We start from the raw sequence: 5,310 nt of genomic DNA, 5'->3' as shown, positions 1-5,310 counted from the left end.
CGGGGCGTTATTTGCCTGTTTTTGCTTCCCGTTAGTCTCTTATCGTAACCGTTTGGTGCTGCGTTGTGGTTGCCATGCAATCCATTAGTGTACGTTTTGTGTCTTTGTAGCACTGCAGTCATTTTAAGCCTCTGTAGTTGTTCAGCTCACTTTTCACTTCAAACCGAGGCTGTGGCCCGGGGGCTCCCTGACCCGGCAGCCTCTCAGCTGGCCCGTTCTGTAATCCCAGCCATGATTGTGCGTGTGTTGAAGACAAACAGGCTGAAATGAATTTTTTTTCTTTCATTTTTTTCTTTTTTTTTTTTGACTGGGGCCACCAGATCTTCTTTCCACTTCTTAGTGTGTGTCTTGTGCTTCTACTCTCCTCCAGAGCTGAAAACAAATAATCTCCTCTCGGTGGCTGACATCTCGCCATTCTCGGTTCATTTCCACTTTCTTTGCAAGAGGAAGTCTTTGTAGTCTCGAATCAAGAGTTTTCTCACTCTCACCTCTCTTCACCTCCCCTCAACTCCTCAGTCAGATTTACACAGCCAAGTCTTTGTTTTGATTGCTTTGCGGCCTTTTTTGTTGACTTGCCTCGTACAGATATAGACACCGAGGGAGGGAGGCAGAGCAGGTTAGCCGCAGACGCCCGGTGCTCCGAGAAAGGGGGTAGAGAGGTGAGGCAAACTATATGTTGGTTCTGTTTTGAAACGGCTCGTCCGTCCGACGTCAGCTTTAAAGTGAAGTGTGGACACGACTGTCAAAGAAAGTGCAACATTAGACAGAGATTCGTGCGCCCACATGCTACCCGTTGAGAGTCTACAAACCGCGTCTTTTCTTTTCTGACTCACCGCGACATTTTCAAATAACGTTTTGATTATTTGAAGCATTCCTTTACCACTGGCGAATGGCAGGTAAACACGCTATAGTAGCTACAAACCATTAGAACTCTCAAAGGAAAAAAAAAAAAATTGCATTGATTGAAGGGGACTGAATCACTTACTGAAGCAAATTCCACCCCAGCAGCTTCATCCTGACACATCCAGGTGCCAGCATGATGTCCTGTTTGTGCCAAGAAAAAAAGAAAAAAAAGGCATTTCAGGGGTATATGGGGAAACATATTTTATTCCACTTTAATGTCAAGCTGTTTTGCACGGCAGAGGAAAATTGCAGAAGATATCTCCAGTTGAAAAATAAAAGTAGTTATGACATTTTAGCTGTAAAGTTTACCGAACAAACAAGACATTTTTTTCCCCTCTCTTTTCTTTACACGTTTTCTATTGTTGTTGGGATTTGACAGGATTATTAATCAACTCATTTGTTTGTGAGCCAGGTTATACTGACTTCCCACATATCCCCATTTATGATGAAAGTAGAATCTTCCTCTTCAAAATTCAAAGAAACTATGTGAGTCTAGTCCATTAATACAGCAAATAGAAACTTATTTACCACAGTTCTTTAAATTTCATATCATTTTGCTTCCGGGTGATCTTTATTCACATTGGCTTCCCGGGGCTCTGCCTTCTATTATACCAGTAGGAAAACAGATTAAATCGATAGGATATAGGCTACACTAGACAAGTAAACTGTTAATGTCCCTGTAACGCTGCGAGCTCTGTCATTTCTATACATTGTCAGACAAAAGGCAGTTTCTGGTAATGATGGATGGCACAGATTTGTCTTCTTAGCACAACACAAGTGGAACTAAATGAACACTACCGGAGTGCATAAAGGACCGTATGCACAAAATAAAAGCTATTTCACAGAGTCCCACATTCATAAAATAAAAAAAAAGGTCTACGTATTGCTTGTATAATCTTGAATACAATTGTGTTTTTCAGTATTTCTCAGAATTGATGGCAATCTTTATTTTCTGGGAGAAATCTTGAAATATCCTCAGAAATGCATGGAAATAAAACCATTTTGCAGTCTCAGCTTTTTCCATTCCAATCCCAAGGTTGGTGGTACAGTCCCAAATGTTGCCCATGCCCAAATGTCAAAGTGTCCTTGGCTATATGACAACGAACTCCAATTTGCTCTGATAGTGTGTGAGCAAATGCCATTGTAGCCGACATGATGTGCGTTTGTACGGGCGGCTGGTGATGGACCATGTAAAGCAAGATGGGTCAAACAACATAAGATGCTCTATAATAAACCCACATTTACTATGTATCACGTGGAACTAAGAAGAAATTCCAAAAAAGGCTTGAGATGGACTCGTAGGAATTGTTGAAAAATCACCTCTCGGGACAATTAAAGAGCTTCAGGCTGTCGAGTGCTCTCAGCTTGTCCCACACACTGCACACAAAACCAAGCGGGGCTCCTTGGGTGAAGGCCAAAAAAGAACGACACTACTGTGACAGAAAAAAGGCGAAGCTCACGTCTGCAAATACTGTCATAGATGAGCCACAATACTATTGAATGTCTCAAAGAAACTAATTCTGAAGATCACCATGACATTTTTCAGTGAACCGGCTTCATGTGGTTAAAAGAAAACTTACTTCTTGCTGTTGTGTAATACTGTTGGACTTTTTTAAATATTTCCAATTACATAGACTTGATTTATTCATTTATTTGAAAAATAGACATGCAAATATTTCTGACATTGTAGGAACGTGTTTTCAGAGTAAACTCGTGTGCCGAGTATTGCAACTCTTGGAGAAATAACACAAAAGAAATCCAAGTATTTTTGTCAGTTTGACTTTCGCTTTTTCTGTTTCTGTTTTTTGTCACCGAATAGAATGGCAGGCGTGGAATAGGTAAAATGATTCGTAAGCAATTTCTCCAGTCCGAAGGACGTTGGGCTTTTATTAATGTTGAGATAACAATCGTTTGGGAGTAAGAACTCTTGACACAAAGCAAAGTGCAGTTATGACCTTCAACGTTATTCCAAAGGAGAGAGTCCAAGGTCAAATCTCAGGGCCAGTCCTCGCCCCCGCTCGGATTTTTTTGCCCGCAGGAACAAACCAACAAATGATGTAAAAAAAAAGAAAATGACACATTACCGTTAAATGCGTTAAATGCCAGAGATGGAAAACCTTTTCATAGAAGATGACTTCACGTGTTTGCTTTCCTAGTCCCATCCAATAACACTGTGTTAGGAGGAACTGAAGATTGTATATCATGAGACAATATTTGATTGTTGAAAATGATCAGTCCAGACACTTTTGACTCCTGGATTATTTCAAATGAGAACATCTCACCATCATTGAAAAAATAATAATGCATTTATGATAATGAGAATAGACTTAATCTTTTCTCATCTCATCTCATCTCATCTCATCTCATCTCATCTCATTTTACAAACAACAGTATGAAAAGACTATTTTCAAATTTTCTTATTTAATGAAGTTTTGTGAACAGAAAAGTAATTATGTTGCTCAGAGATAAAAATGTTTTTTGTTTTTTTTTCTAAACAAAATTAAGAATAAAGTCTTTCTTTCTAAGTCATTTTATTCTCTTCTAAACGAAGATTAAATGAAGAACATGACTCAAACTTTAAGAAATGCGGTCACCTTCTCAGAGGAGCACTGGTTGTGTTCTGGCTGATCTTTGCCATGAACTTAATCTGGAGCAGTCCTATACAATCTGGGGTCCAGGACCCTTTTGGATTGAGGAGACCCGAGGATTTTCCGGCTCTGAGGTAGCCCACATTGGATTAGCACAAATCAAGGGAAGCTAAAGTAAGACGCTTTGTAGGATTTCTGAAGGCTTCTACTTTCTTGTGCTGTGGGGATTTGGCTCGTTTGTCAGTGTTTGGCTTAACTGTAATGTTTTGACTAAATCAGATATTGCGGAGGAGGTCTGTGGCCTTTCCGTTTTAATATGCGGGCAATAAGGAAAACTGTAAGAAGCCACTGAAGAAGAATACAACGTTAACACAGGTATCTTATTAAAAGCATCATATTCCTGTGCCACATCTCATTAATTAAGAATTAAATCAGATTAAATTCTTGTCTGATATAATGGAAGTTTCCATACAGCTGAAAATTTTTTTTTTCTAAAATGTCTTGAACGCTATTAATCCTGCAGAACTCAAATGATTGGTATCCAGTAAGGTGTATTTTTAGTCTTGATTGTTCTCTCGTCTCCCTCTCCCCTCCTCTCCTCTCCTCCTCTCCTCTCCTCACACACACACATCTGTGCATATAGCCATTCATACCACTAAAACAATTACAGGTACTTTCCCTCTGTGTTAAGAGAGCTACCGAGGTGTGCTTGTTCTATAATTATGACTCTCATTGTGCGCATCCCACTGCAGTGCCCCAAACCACCATATCTGCCTCAGCCACTTTGTTCAGCGGATGTCAGATCTCACTGTGTGGTCTACGGAGAGAGAGAGAGAGAGAGAGACCATTATATTTAAAACACCACGGGAACTTCTGAAACAACAGGGACACTCCATTGCTTCCTTGTAATTTCTTCTCTTTTGACACGAGTCTTCTTGGTTTTGTCTCCTCTGCACACTGACACCTGCTCTCTTTATTTCTTCCCCCTCCCTACCCAGGTCTTTTTATATCTACCCCCTCCAATCTTTATGCCTCGCATGCTTTCACACTCCATTTTCCATGCTGGCTCCGGGTATCCCCACTGTGGAGAACTCTGCTGGTTTCATTTGGGTGTGGAAACACTGTGCTAATATTGCCTGCTTATACCCATTGGGCGGGATAATGGCAGCCATCACTCACTGATGCAACACAAAAACTGACATTTTGCTCTCCTTGCGCTGACAAACAGCATACACCTCCCACTGTTCTGTCACTCTCTCCTTTGTCTTGTGTTCCCCCCTTTTTTCCCTCCGAATCTGTCTCTCCCTGACGGTCTCTCCTCTGTCATTTGTCATCCAAATCTCCCAGCTATCGTGTATTCATCGACAGTTTGGTCTTTCAAAAAAAAAACAAAAAAAAAAACTGCTATCGCACAACAACGCGTGGGCCGTGACCCCTGAAGGAGGCTGTCAAGGAAAAAAAACCCGAAGCAACTGCACTTGATTTCTAAAAGCTCGACAAGCGATCATTTTACTCTTGCATAAATTATTCAGTCAAGTCCTGAAATGAGGGACACATTAAGGTTCGCGTCTACAATTACAAGTCAATCATCCTACAGGGAGTTCTTGCTGCAGTGATGCATCCATTGGCAGGACAAACTGCAGATATATCACCATTATGCATGCCCGTATATCTCGTAACATAGCAGAAGAGACATGCTTTAACCCAAAGAGTTGGGCTAATATATTTAGTTGTATCATTTCATTTAGATTTTTTTTATTTTTTTTCAATCTGTAAATGCTGTAAAGTCCCACAAACTCGACCGTGATAATAAAGCAAC

Source organism: Lipophrys pholis (assembly GCF_963383615.2).
Source record: "Lipophrys pholis genome assembly, chromosome: 14".
In the NCBI taxonomy this organism is placed as follows: Eukaryota; Metazoa; Chordata; class Actinopteri; order Blenniiformes; family Blenniidae; genus Lipophrys; species Lipophrys pholis.
This window is presented reverse-complemented; position numbering follows the sequence as displayed.